General features: G+C 40.2%; 1 long non-coding RNA gene across 1 annotated transcript; it reads right to left on the bottom strand.

The window, feature by feature from the left end:
• Window positions 1-7585: 7585 nt before the first annotated feature.
• Window positions 7586-8619, bottom strand: LOC140120505 (uncharacterized). Its single transcript, XR_011853831.1, has 3 exons — window positions 8429-8619; window positions 8111-8234; window positions 7586-7625 (listed from the first exon to the last, which is right to left on the bottom strand). It is a non-coding gene; the product is annotated as an uncharacterized lncRNA (long non-coding RNA).
• Window positions 8620-14562: the final 5943 nt, after the last annotated feature.

Here is a 14562-nt window from a genome sequence, read left to right as displayed (position 1 = left end):
CACCCTCTAAAGCCGAAACATGATGGGACTAAATATGTTCAATGCAATAGTTTAAGAGCAGTTTCAGTTAGTGCAAACTGATGGCTTCCCCTTGAAAGAACATCACAACAGTGGCCCCATCTCTGTAACAAAAGAGCACACCCTAGATCCATTTCCCATTGTTCCATTATAGACAGTTTGATCAGTGGTGGCGGTGCATTAAGAATAGCGTTTACATAGGAGATTGTTTCCCTACCAAATGGGTCTCGCATACATATCCACTCAAACCTAGTAGGGCTTGGTAGAACTCTTGAGTTGCGGAGTCCATTTAAGAGTTGTAATACCTAATAGAGGGGCCAGTACTCAGCAGGTGGGAGGTTATGTGAGGCCTGGACTTCGGCCCTAGTGAGAAGACGGTCATTCACCCAGAATGTTTTTAAGGCTCCAAGGTCATTCTGTATCCACCCTGTGAAGGCCTGAGGTGTCAAGCCTGGTGGAAACATAGGGTTATGCAATATGTTTAGTAGAGGGGATGAGACCCAAGCTGGTTTATAATTGCCCTCTGATAGAGGTTAGCTGCAAGATTTGTGCCTCCTAATTGTCTGCGATAAAACAAAGTTTTTTGGGCCACCCTTGGTTGTTTATGCTTCCAGACAAATCCAGAGATTAGGGAGGGAATGTTATGAAATATATGTGCAAGGATAGGTAAAGGTAAAGCTCTAAATAGATGTAAAAATTGTGGGAGAGAGACCATTCTAACTGAGTGAATTCGTCCTTGCCATGAAAAAGAGGGGGTATAATATCGCCACTATTTTTTTCTCTTTTCTTTACTTTATACAAACTTGGACTTGAACCAGTGATGCTCTGATTGCTGGTCCAAAACACTGCACTACAATACTAATGTTGTATGCGCAGACATTTTACAGTCAAACCCAGTAGTGGTCTGACTGCAGATGAGGTTGGGCAGCCCTGCAGCACTTGGCAGACCTTAGGACTGCCCTGAAGAGGATTGGATCCCCTCATAAGTGGCACAGGGGATTCGATCCCTAGGTGGAAGACACTAAGACGCTGCTGTCATGCTTTTCTACGATCGTGGGTGTTAAAGCACGCTGTCATCTGTGATATGACACTAGCTTCCTTTGGTGCCAGTACGTGAGCTGGTGGCAGAAGCTGGCAGTAATAGCACATCCCTGTGTGGGAAGTATCTTCTCTTAAGGACGTATTATTTCGTCCATGTGTGTGAATATCAAATAAAGATGTATTTAAAACAAATGTGTGACATTTTCCCAATCCACTGTTCCCATCTTGCAATCTATAATTTAAACTTATCCCACTCTGCAATATGCCGGTCTGAAAATGTCGGTCTGAGGCTGGCAGCTTTCTCTACTGTGCCTGTTCTCTTCATCTGCACTACATAAGCCTTATCTTTTACTTAGGGCTCTTTTTCACAACCTCTGCATTTATTGTTCATGTTGTTTACTGAATTGTTCATGTTTACTTAAAATATGGATTACAAATTGATAGCCTTCAGGCATCTACTCACACAACAAGGAGCTTGCATGGTATATATAATCTTTAGACTTCATGCATATGATTGTGTTTCCATTAAGGACAATACTTTTACCTTGAAGCTTATTTAAAGGGAATGCATTTTTATTATAGTGAAATGAAATACCTAGCAATATGTAACCCTTATATAGCCATATAATGTTCAACATTTTATGCTCATTGTTATGGTTCTTGTAGCTACTGTTTATATTTGTATTCTTGTTACAGGGTCAAAATGTCACATTGTTGTAACAAGGTAAAAAATTTCAGGAATTAAAACCACATCTTTTTATAGCGTTTAGTTACCTTTTTAAAAAAAATATACCCCCATGTTTGCTATATTGTCTACAATAACACCATTCCTTAGGCCCCTTCTACTGAACTCGCATCACACTCGCAATGTGTGCTGCTCGGGTCGCACGGCCTGAATGCTGCAAACCGTAACTGAACTGACATGCTGAGTTCACTTCTGGTTTGCAGCATTCGGGCTGTGCAATACTCAGTACTGGTGGCTAAATATTTTTATATTTATCACTTGTTAACTGTTAAGCACCGGTGTTTGAGTGTAAGTCCCTGTCTTTCACTGTTTGACTTCTTTCTAAACAAATGCATATTTGTCTGCCTAGTGCAGTCCTCACATCACACAAAATTAGAGGATGCTGTAAATTTCATGTGCATAAAAAAATAAACACCTAAGCATGCATGCATAAAAAGACATGTCTGAACAAAACCATTGAAAATATTCGGTCAATGTCCAATGCTGGTCCTGCACTGCATGGACTCACACTTAAAGGGAACCTGTCACCAGGGACCTCATTTTCACTAAAGACAGGTTACCAAAGCCCATCATAGCTCAATTGCAACTATGTCTTTCTGCTTTCTCTAAGCCTTTGCATTACAATATAATTGTGTGTTATAACTTACCTGGCACCCTGACAGAATCCTCTGTTGAGTCCCAGAGGTTAGCTTTGGTTTGGATTCATTTCAAAAAACAACATGTGTCTCTCTATAAAGCCATGTGATTATTTTTCTGTGGATGCATGAATCTTAGTTCTTTTTTTTATATTTTTAGACATGAAGTTAGATGTATAATCAAATAAACAACAATAAAACATGCTAATTATATTGTTTATATTTTCAGTTTTTTGCTTATTTTCAATGTATAATTACTCACTGTACTGCAAATAAGATTCATAAAATTGTCCTTATGAGTTGCAGTTCAATACATTGATTAGCTGTTAATCCTTAGAAAGTCCATTGGGAATTTTAGTGAGATGGATAAAACAACACATTTAAATGTCAAGGTTAATTCAGGCAGTGTACATATATGTTTAAATCATTTGGTTAATAGTTTGAAAGTAGCATATATAGCTGAACATAGTGTTATTAGCATTGTAGAAGCAGTTGTGCTGACATTTGAAAGTGCTCAACCAGTTATGCAAATGACATCTTTATAATGCATCCTGCTGGTTGTGCTGAGAAGCTAGTGGGTTGATGGAACACATACTGGGAAACTCAAATTTATTCTACAATTTACTCTTTAAAGGAAACTATTAACACTTATGAACTGAAATGAAATAATATGTTCTACGATAAATTTGAAAATAAAACAAGTAAGTAACAGACAATTCTACATTATATACAAACATACACATATGCAACCACTCATAAAATGAGAATTAGGTTAATCAAATCAATATAAAATATTAAAGTAAACAATAGATACAATATTTAGAAGAAATTCATGTGAGCATTTTATAGGTGATGGGATATAAAAGAGTGGAACCCCATTATTCTTCATCTGCAGGTGATAAAATATAATTGTAGGATAAGACTTGAAGCAAAACTTACATTTTTAATACGGAAATTAATAGTGCAGCCGATAACAGTAAACTTTGAAATATTCTTCAGTTCTGCTTCTTCTTACTCCTGCAGTGAGCAGTGCTTCTGATGTCCCAAACACAGCATAGAGATAAAGAAAGCAGGCTAAAGATCAAGTCTATTCTAAACCTAGTGAATATTTTCCTTAATTATCCAGCTATCTGCAGAGATAAACTATATTAGCTTATTACTTATCTGCTATCTATCGTGCCAATAGAGCAGAGGACAGAAAGCTGAATTACACAAACTGCTTAAAAAGAGATGAATACAGGGATAAAATAAGTGAATTGAAATCATTTTTCTTTAGAAAAGTATGTAAACAATTATGTTCTGCACTATATTGATGTATGCCAAGATAGAGAGCTGTGCACAACGATTGTGTTTTTATGCAAATCAATTTTTATCAAGACAGTTTTTCAATACGTGCCATTTTGGCAAAAAATATTGGAGTTGTGCTTTAAACATTTGTCATAACTCAGTTTTTACTGTTTTTTAATACAGGGGACAGTGTGTTAGCTAAATAGACTTTTAAAATTGCATAAATCAATTATATGTGAACGGTTTGCACATCCAAGATGTGGGTATGCATCAGGCTAGAGATCCTACCTCAGATACTTAAATAATTTAGAGCTTTAGAAAAGAGAGGGAAAGCGGATGTGCAAACAAGATAAATTTTATTATTTCATCAATATACAAAGATAAAAACATTTAAAAACCCAAAAAATGGGAAAAAGAACACAATGGTCTCTCCTCAGAGAAATATTTCATATATGTACAACCAACAATGGATAACAAAGCTGCTAAATATAAAGGTGTAAAAATATGCACAAAATCACATGTAATAATAAGGTGCAAAGTGCCTAGGCTGAATACATACAAAGGTTCTTGGACTGTGTGCTGTGTGGTGTACAAGACAAGTAGAGACAGTGTCTCAATGCAAGGTGTTTACATATTATGAGATCAAAAAACGAAACAAAACATAGATAAAGTGCTGCGTGCAGAAAATAGCAGCTAGTGGTGTAGATACACAATTCAAGTAGATACAATAAAGCAGTACATCACATTATATTACCTAATGTAGAGCATGAAGAGGAGAGACCACAAACGCCCCACGCGTATCGCCCGTCTGGCGGGCTTCCTCAGGGGATAAGGAAAGGGAAATCAACCCAGCTATTTAAATCATCCAGTCCCGCCCCCCAGCGGTGTATGGATGTCCTACCATACCGCCCCTTTTAGTGTTAGAACACATCAAAGTATGATTCATAGTTCATGGTGAGTCTAAAAAGGTACTGTATCAGAGGGTTTCCCCTGCCGATTTGTAAGTTTGTTAAGTTAATCTGATGTGTGAGCCAGGTTCCAAGCCATAGCAGTGCGGCATAAACTACTTCCGGGTCAAGGAGGTCAGAGAACCTGAGTCAAGTATGCATGTGTTGCCAAGCAACGGGGACAGACCCCGTGCTAAGTTTGAAGATCCGATCCGTACAACAGAAAAAAGGAAAAGACGGTAAGGTATATGCAAGCCATCACTGTGGCAGATATAACTCAGATGGAGATGTAACGATCGAACAGAGTGTGTATATAAATGAACTATAGACGCATAGACGCATGATCGTAGCAAAGTCTAACACTTGCGCTGTCTAGAAGATACCAAGGCAGCGTATTGCATATTATGCCAAACTGTATGTATAATCTGGAGTACAAAGATGACGGCGAGAGATCCAGATATGTGTCAATTGCGGCGGCGCACAGAGCTCTGGCAATCAACCGGGCGACACAATGTCCGCAATATCATATTATGAATACATGCAATCTATGGTATAGAGGTAGCAGAAGAAAAAAAAAAAAAAAAAAATGTAAACAAAAAGGTAAACAAAAAAGGTAAACAAAAAAGGGTAAACAAAAAAGGGTAAACAAAAAAGGGTAAACAAAAAAAAAAAATTTGAGCATGTGTCAATTTATAAATGCGAAAGTTAATTGAAGCGGCGCATAATACAAACAGAAAATAAGGAAATGTAAAAATGAAACGGCGCACAGTGCATATGCATATGGTACGCCGCAAGATTCATATACATGTAATGCGGCGCAAATACAAATATGAATGATGCAAAGAAGGCAAAAATTGGCATACGTAAGAACACAATTATCGATATCTATCTATTAAGTAGAGTGCAGACTGCAAATGCGGCGTATCGCCTATTGGACTAATCTTTGCAGGTATCTATATATACAATCAAAATGGTGTAAAAAAACCCAGTATTGGATGTCTGTCCATTAATTAAGGTACAGATTGGAATTGTGACATGTCGCCGATTAGACCTGTCGTTGTAGATAACTGCGTATGGAGTCCAAATAGTGCGCGCTTGAAATACATTATCTGAGAATCATCGAAGTAGCATCGTGTATAAAGTGTACCGCTATCCATACAGTCCTTAGATATATATATACATGAATATATGATGCAAGTCACTAAGGACAAACCAAGCAGCGCTACACAATATATAGAAAGTAAGTAATCTAGTACAAGAACTATAGTGTGGGCAGTAGCAGGACCTAAAAGGTAAGTATCACTAGTCTCAGGACGCTATCCTGGTAGGGGGCGGTATGGCAAGGACATCCACCACAAGGTGGGGTGAGGGGGAGAAGGAGAGTGGAAAAATATTCAACAATTATCAGCTAGTAATATAGTACACAATTATCAATTTTTATCCTTATTATATATCAAGGTCACCAAATGGATGAATATTAGGCAGCAAGAGATGGTAGCGGGCAGGAATGATGCATAACAGACTGTTATATGCAGCAGTACATTGATATAAGGGCTAAAGAAGAATAGGAGTCCAACTTGTGGGAGTATACAGACATTGATTAGAGCGAAGGGATCGGATCCAATAGCACCTGTGGGTGCATCGATAGCATATCTTGAAAGAGTATTGGTTATGGTCCCTCTATTAGAGCAGCAGACTGTGAATCTGAGAGTTAGGCAGATAAAAGTGATCTCATCATGCGTGCTGTGAAAGAAGGTTAACACCTATATAAAAAAGAAAAAAAAAAGAAAAATGCAAATTAGTGATACAATGCAAGTGAGAGTATTAGGGGGCCCAAATACAAACTAGACTTTAAGGGGTCCAGGACAGTGACCAAACCAGTGAGAGACTAGATAAAGAGCTAGAAATAGCTGAGTGAAATACACCAAAAAGGTGAAGAAATAAGGAATGCTGTGTCCAACTGATAGAAGAAGGGATAACCAAACAAGATAGAAATAAAGTGATAAAAAAGGCATATAGAAAATGGATTGGTGTTCCAACTATTTTTTATAATGACCTGTAAACAGTAGTTCTTCGTTCAGGCCTTGTGGAGCAACAGTATCCAAGATATAGATCCATCTCGATTCGCTTCGGAGAAGTTGTGGCACTAGGCTTCCACCTCGAACATTTTGTGAGATTTTTTCAAGACCCAAGACACGCAGATCCTGTGTTCGACATCTATGAAAATGGAGAAAATGGGCCGCTACTGAAGTGAGGGTCTTTCCTTTTTGTAGATCGGAAGCCGCTGTATTGATGGTGGACAGATGTTGTTGGCATCTCCTACGCAATTCTTGTGTGGTTTGACCCACATAGAGTTTTGGACAGGGACAGAGTAGTACATAGACCACTCCCTTGGTTTTACAATGTATGTAATCCCGAATTTTAAAGTTTCCATGATGCGTGGGGTCCTGAAATACAGAGGTTTGTATTATGTGTGGACATATCAAGCAGCCCCCGCATGGAGATGATCCTGTGAAACGGACTCCCCTCCCCAATGTGGTAGTGGGGCGCTGGAAATGACTGTTTGTGAGAGTGTCCCTCAAGTTGCGAGCACGTCGAGCCGTAAGTATCGGTTTGTCCGTGAGGAATGGGGCCAATCTCACGTCACTTTTTAAAATCCCCCAGTTTTTGTTCAGGATGTCATACAGGTCACCCCATTGATTGTTGAATGTAGTGACTAACCTTGGTCTAGAGTCCATTGTCCGAGACTTGGTTTGAAGGAGGTCCTTTCGCTCACTCAATTTAGCTCTGGTAAAGGCTCCGGAAATTATTTTCCGAGGATATCCGCGTTCTTGGAATCTGTGGGTCAACTCCCGTGCGTGCCTCCTAAAATCTGATTGGTCGCTGCAGTTTCGCTTGAGTCTAAGAAACTGTCCCGTGGGGATTCCGTTCTTGAGGTGTCGAGGATGGAAGCTAGAAAAATGCAACAAGTTGTTAGTCGCAGTTTGTTTGCGAAAGAGGGAGGTAGTCAGAGTCGGATGGTTATAGGAAATGGAGATATCTAAGAAGTCGACTGTCGTTGTGGATAGGGTGGACGTTAACTTGATGTTCCAGGGGTTGTTGTTTAATTCTGATATAAATCCAACACAATCCTCTGAGGAGCCGGTCCAAAGGAGGAGAATGTCGTCAATGTATCGAAACCAGCCCGACACCTTGGTCTTGTAGGCGTCCAGGCGGTAGACGACATTCTCCTCCCACCATCCTAAAAATAAATTGGCATAGGAAGGGGCACATTTTGCCCCCATGGCCGTGCCTGATGTTTGTTTGAAATACGTCCGGTCAAAGATAAAGTAATTCTGGTGTAACACCAGATACAGAAGATCCAGCAAAAAGGAATCATGCCTTCTGTCCGAAGACCACTGTTTATCAAGAAAGAAAGTTACTGCTTCAAGACCTACCTTGTGGTCTATGATGGTATATAAAGCTTCCACATCCAATGTGACAAGTAGAGTAGGCGTAGAAGATCTGAAGTTTTCCAATTGCTGGATCAGATGTGTTGTGTCACGGACGTAAGATTCCAACCTAAAAACCAAGGGTTGCAGGTAAAAGTCGAGGTAGGAACATAGCTTCTCATTGAGGCCACCTATACCTGAGACAATGGGTCGTCCCGGTGGCTTCTCCAAAGATATATGGACTTTGGGAAGCATATAAAAGGTGGGGATTATAGGTTTTTCAGTTGTAAGAAATTTTCGCTCACCCTTGTTGATGATACCTACCCGAAATGCCGCTGTTAGGAGTCGATCTATTTTATCTTTGAAAATTTGGGTGGGGTCCGAAGGTAAGGTGGTATAGAAGTTCGGGTTACTGAGTTGCCTTCGTGCTTCCTCCAGGTAGAGCTCAACCGGCCAAATTACAATATTGCCCCCTTTATCCGCCTCCTTGATCAAAAACCCTTTTTGTTTCTTCAAATTTGCAAGTGCAGAGCGTTCTGTCGGGGAAAGATTTTCTCCTTTGTTATTGTCAATTTGTAATGTCTTAATGTCACGCAGAGTAAGTTCATAGAAAATGTTCAGTGCAGGGAACAGTCTGAAGCTGGGAGTGCTTTGTGACGGGGTACGTGTGGTGAACTTTCTCTTACCTGAGTCATTAGATGCTTCCTCAAGTAGGTCCAATAAATCCCTAAAAGTTTGTCGGTCACCCTCTGGGAGAGAATCGACCAAGTCCGGTTGGTGATATAACAGCTTGAAAGCTAGTTGCCTGCAAAATAAATAAACATCTTTGGTGACCTCGAATTTATTAAGTTTATTCATGGGTGAGAAAGAAAGGCCCTTACGTAGAACTGAAAGTTCAATGTCAGAAAGATTGTACGATGACAAATTGATAACTTGTAGGCCAGTTGACTCACCCTCTAAATTTCTTACAACTGAAAAACCTATAATCCCCACCTTTTATATGCTTCCCAAAGTCCATAAATCTTTGGAGAAGCCACCGGGACGACCCATTGTCTCAGGTATAGGTGGCCTCAATGAGAAGCTATGTTCCTACCTCGACTTTTACCTGCAACCCTTGGTTTTTAGGTTGGAATCTTACGTCCGTGACACAACACATCTGATCCAGCAATTGGAAAACTTCAGATCTTCTACGCCTACTCTACTTGTCACATTGGATGTGGAAGCTTTATATACCATCATAGACCACAAGGTAGGTCTTGAAGCAGTAACTTTCTTTCTTGATAAACAGTGGTCTTCGGACAGAAGGCATGATTCCTTTTTGCTGGATCTTCTGTATCTGGTGTTACACCAGAATTACTTTATCTTTGACCGGACGTATTTCAAACAAACATCAGGCACGGCCATGGGGGCAAAATGTGCCCCTTCCTATGCCAATTTATTTTTAGGATGGTGGGAGGAGAATGTCGTCTACCGCCTGGACGCCTACAAGACCAAGGTGTCGGGCTGGTTTCGATACATTGACGACATTCTCCTCCTTTGGACCGGCTCCTCAGAGTATTGTGTTGGATTTATATCAGAATTAAACAACAACCCCTGGAACATCAAGTTAACGTCCACCCTATCCACAACGACAGTCGACTTCTTAGATATCTCCATTTCCTATAACCATCCGACTCTGACTACCTCCCTCTTTCGCAAACAAACTGCGACTAACAACTTGTTGCATTTTTCTAGCTTCCATCCTCGACACCTCAAGAACGGAATCCCCACGGGACAGTTTCTTAGACTCAAGCGAAACTGCAGCGACCAATCAGATTTTAGGAGGCACGCACGGGAGTTGACCCACAGATTCCAAGAACGCGGATATCCTCGGAAAATAATCTCCGGAGCCTTTACCAGAGCTAAATTGAGTGAGCGAAAGGACCTCCTTCAAACCAAGTCTCGGACAATGGACTCTAGACCAAGGTTAGTCACTACATTCAACAATCAATGGGGTGACCTGTATGACATCCTGAACAAAAACTGGGGGATTTTAAAAAGTGACATGAGATTGGCCCCATTCCTCACGGACAAACCGATACTTACGGCTCGACGTGCTCGCAACTTGAGGGACACTCTCACAAACAGTCATTTCCAGCGCCCCACTACCACATTGGGGAGGGGAGTCCGTTTCACAGGATCATCTCCATGCGGGGGCTGCTCGATATGTCCACACATAATACAAACCTCTGTATTTCAGGACCCCACGCATCATGGAAACTTTAAAATTCGGGATTACATACATTGTAAAACCAAGGGAGTGGTCTATGTACTACTCTGTCCCTGTCCAAAACTCTATGTGGGTCAAACCACACAAGAATTGCGTAGGAGATGCCAACAACATCTGTCCACCATCAATACAGCGGCTTCCGATCTACAAAAAGGAAAGACCCTCACTTCAGTAGCGGCCCATTTTCTCCATTTTCATAGATGTCGAACACAGGATCTGCGTGTCTTGGGTCTTGAAAAAATCTCACAAAATGTTCGAGGTGGAAGCCTAGTGCCACAACTTCTCCGAAGCGAATCGAGATGGATCTATATCTTGGATACTGTTGCTCCACAAGGCCTGAACGAAGAACTACTGTTTACAGGTCATTATAAAAAATAGTTGGAACACCAATCCATTTTCTATATGCCTTTTTTATCACTTTATTTCTATCTTGTTTGGTTATCCCTTCTTCTATCAGTTGGACACAGCATTCCTTATTTCTTCACCTTTTTGGTGTATTTCACTCAGCTATTTCTAGCTCTTTATCTAGTCTCTCACTGGTTTGGTCACTGTCCTGGACCCCTTAAAGTCTAGTTTGTATTTGGGCCCCCTAATACTCTCACTTGCATTGTATCACTAATTTGCGTTTTGCTTTTTTTTTTTCTTTTTTATATAGGTGTTAACCTTCTTTCACAGCACGCATGATGAGATCACTTTTATCTGCCTAACTCTCAGATTCACAGTCTGCTGCTCTAATAGAGGGACCATAACCAATACTCTTTCAAGATATGCTATCGATGCACCCACAGGTGCTATTGGATCCGATCCCTTCGCTCTAATCAATGTCTGTATACTCCCACAAGTTGGACTCCTATTCTTCTTTAGCCCTTATATCAATGTACTGCTGCATATAACAGTCTGTTATGCATCATTCCTGCCCGCTACCATCTCTTGCTGCCTAATATTCATCCATTTGGTGACCTTGATATATAATAAGGATAAAAATTGATAATTGTGTACTATATTACTAGCTGATAATTGTTGAATATTTTTCCACTCTCCTTCTCCCCCTCACCCCACCTTGTGGTGGATGTCCTTGCCATACCGCCCCCTACCAGGATAGCGTCCTGAGACTAGTGATACTTACCTTTTAGGTCCTGCTACTGCCCACACTATAGTTCTTGTACTAGATTACTTACTTTCTATATATTGTGTAGCGCTGCTTGGTTTGTCCTTAGTGACTTGCATCATATATTCATGTATATGTATATCTAAGGACTGTATGGATAGCGGTACACTTTATACACGATGCTACTTCGATGATTCTCAGATAATGTATTTCAAGCGCGCACTATTTGGACTCCATACGCAGTTATCTACAACGACAGGTCTAATCGGCGACATGTCGCAATTCCAATCTGTACCTTAATTAATGGACAGACATCCAATACTGGGTTTTTTTACACCATTTTGATTGTATATATAGATACCTGCAAAGATTAGTCCAATAGGCGATACGCCGCATTTGCAGTCTGCACTCTACTTAATAGATAGATATCGATAATTGTGTTCTTACGTATGCCAATTTTTGCCTTCTTTGCATCATTCATATTTGTATTTGCGCCGCATTACATGTATATGAATCTTGCGCCGTACCATATGCATATGCACTGTGCGCCGTTTCATTTTTACATTTCCTTATTTTCTGTTTGTATTATGTGCCGCTTCAATTAACTTTCGCATTTATAAATTGACACATGCTCAAATTTTTTTTTTGTTTACCCTTTTTTGTTTACCCTTTTTTGTTTACCCTTTTTTGTTTACCCTTTTTTGTTTACCTTTTTGTTTTCCTTTTTGTTTACTTTTTTTTTTTTTTTTTTCTTCTGCTACCTCTATACCATAGATTGCATGTATTCATAATATGATATTGCGGACATTGTGTCGCCCGGTTGATTGCCAGAGCTCTGTGCGCCGCCGCAATTGACACATATCTGGATCTCTCGCCGTCATCTTTGTACTCCAGATTATACATACAGTTTGGCATTATATGCAATACGCTGCCTTGGTATCTTCTAGACAGCGCAAGTGTTAGACTTTGCTACGATCATGCGTCTATGCGTCTATAGTTCATTTATATACACACTCTGTTCGATCGTTACATCTCCATCTGAGTTATATCTGCCACAGTGATGGCTTGCATATACCTTACCGTCTTTTCCTTTTTTCTGTTGTACGGATCGGATCTTCAAACTTAGCACGGGGTCTGTCCCCGTTGCTTGGCAACACATGCATACTTGACTCAGGTTCTCTGACCTCCTTGACCCGGAAGTAGTTTATGCCGCACTGCTATGGCTTGGAACCTGGCTCACACATCAGATTAACTTAACAAACTTACAAATCGGCAGGGGAAACCCTCTGATACAGTACCTTTTTAGACTCACCATGAACTATGAATCATACTTTGATGTGTTCTAACACTAAAAGGGGCGGTATGGTAGGACATCCATACACCGCTGGGGGGCGGGACTGGATGATTTAAATAGCTGGGTTGATTTCCCTTTCCTTATCCCCTGAGGAAGCCCCCCAGACGGGCGATACGCGTGGGGCGTTTGTGGTCTCTCCTCTTCATGCTCTACATTAGGTAATATAATGTGATGTACTGCTTTATTGTATCTACTTGAATTGTGTATCAACACCACTAGCTGCTATTTTCTGCACGCAGCACTTTATCTATGTTTTGTTTCGTTTTTTGATCTCATAATATGTAAACACCTTGCATTGAGACACTGTCTCTACTTGTCTTGTACACCACACAGCACACAGTCCAAGAACCTTTGTATGTATTCAGCCTAGGCACTTTGCACCTTATTATTACATGTGATTTTGTGCATATTTTTACACCTTTATATTTAGCAGCTTTGTTATCCATTGTTGGTTGTACATACATGAAATATTTCTCTGAGGAGAGACCATTGTGTTCTTTTTCCCATTTTTTGGGTTTTTAAATGTTTTTATCTTTGTATATTGATGAAATAATAAAATTTATCTTGTTTGCACATCCGCTTTCCCTCTCTTTTCTAAAGTATCATTATTTGGATGTGTTATTTGTCTATTGCATTATTTTCCCCTCTCATATCTTGCTTGGTTCAAATAATTTAGAGCAGTGCACAACCTCTTGTGTTTTTATGCAAATAGTGTTCCAATAGTGACGTTGGGATTATTTTATAGAACTGCCTTTGGGCAGTCAAAATTGACCCATATCCGGACAAATGAGAAAAATAAAACATCACTTTTATTAGAAATTCTTAAGAGAGATTGCACTATATTACAAACTGTTGTGGCATAAACCACTAGATGCACAGGACAAACAGTGGATTAAAAGCACAGTGTGAACTGAGTCATGGGCAGTTGCAGATAGTCAGTGGTACAAAGTGCGAGATAGCGGACACAAAAAGGGGTCTAAGCCCACCTATATTAATTGCTGTGAGTCCACTATTGGCCAGATAGCGTGGACTGTCCTACGCAGTGTTGTCTGCTAAGGTAATGTAAATTATTTGTATGGATTAAAGCCCTAAAATGATGACCTAGGCTAGCGATGGAGAACCTTTTAGAGACCGAGTGCCCAAACTACAATCAAGACCCACTTATTTATCGCAAAGTGCCAACACAGAAATTTAATTTGTTATTTATACTCCCTTCTCTGTCACAGCGTACATTCATACCAGCACTCCATGCCATAGGTTCGCCATCACTGACCTAGACCATGGATAGAGGTATTGCCTGTGCTGCCCCAGCAGGGGCTGCTATGGTAGCAGGCTGTATTGTTATAAATACTGCATGGAGATCCTAGTCCTATAGTTAGAAATATAGTTAGAAATAGTGGACTGGAAGGTCTAGGAATGATACTATGTGTCCCCATCTCAACTGATGGTGATATATATATTACCACTGTCTGCCAATGACTATGCCACACTGCAAATTAAAATTTTCCAAACATTAGCCCCCGACATGTTTCACCAGTACAACTGGCTTCATCAGGGGTTTGGGCTAAATGCTAGAATAGTGACGTTGAACGCTAAACCCATGTGCAGACCCATACACTTAGTGTTCATTACACACTTGACACAGACTTCAGTGCGTTTGACAAAGGCCATGAGGCTGAAATGTCCAATATTTGAACACTGTCTGTCTTGAATAAAAATTGATTTTC

Source organism: Engystomops pustulosus, chromosome 3, assembly GCF_040894005.1.
Source record: "Engystomops pustulosus chromosome 3, aEngPut4.maternal, whole genome shotgun sequence".
Lineage (NCBI taxonomy): Eukaryota > Metazoa > Chordata > Amphibia > Anura > Leptodactylidae > Engystomops > Engystomops pustulosus.
This window is presented reverse-complemented; position numbering and strand designations above follow the sequence as displayed.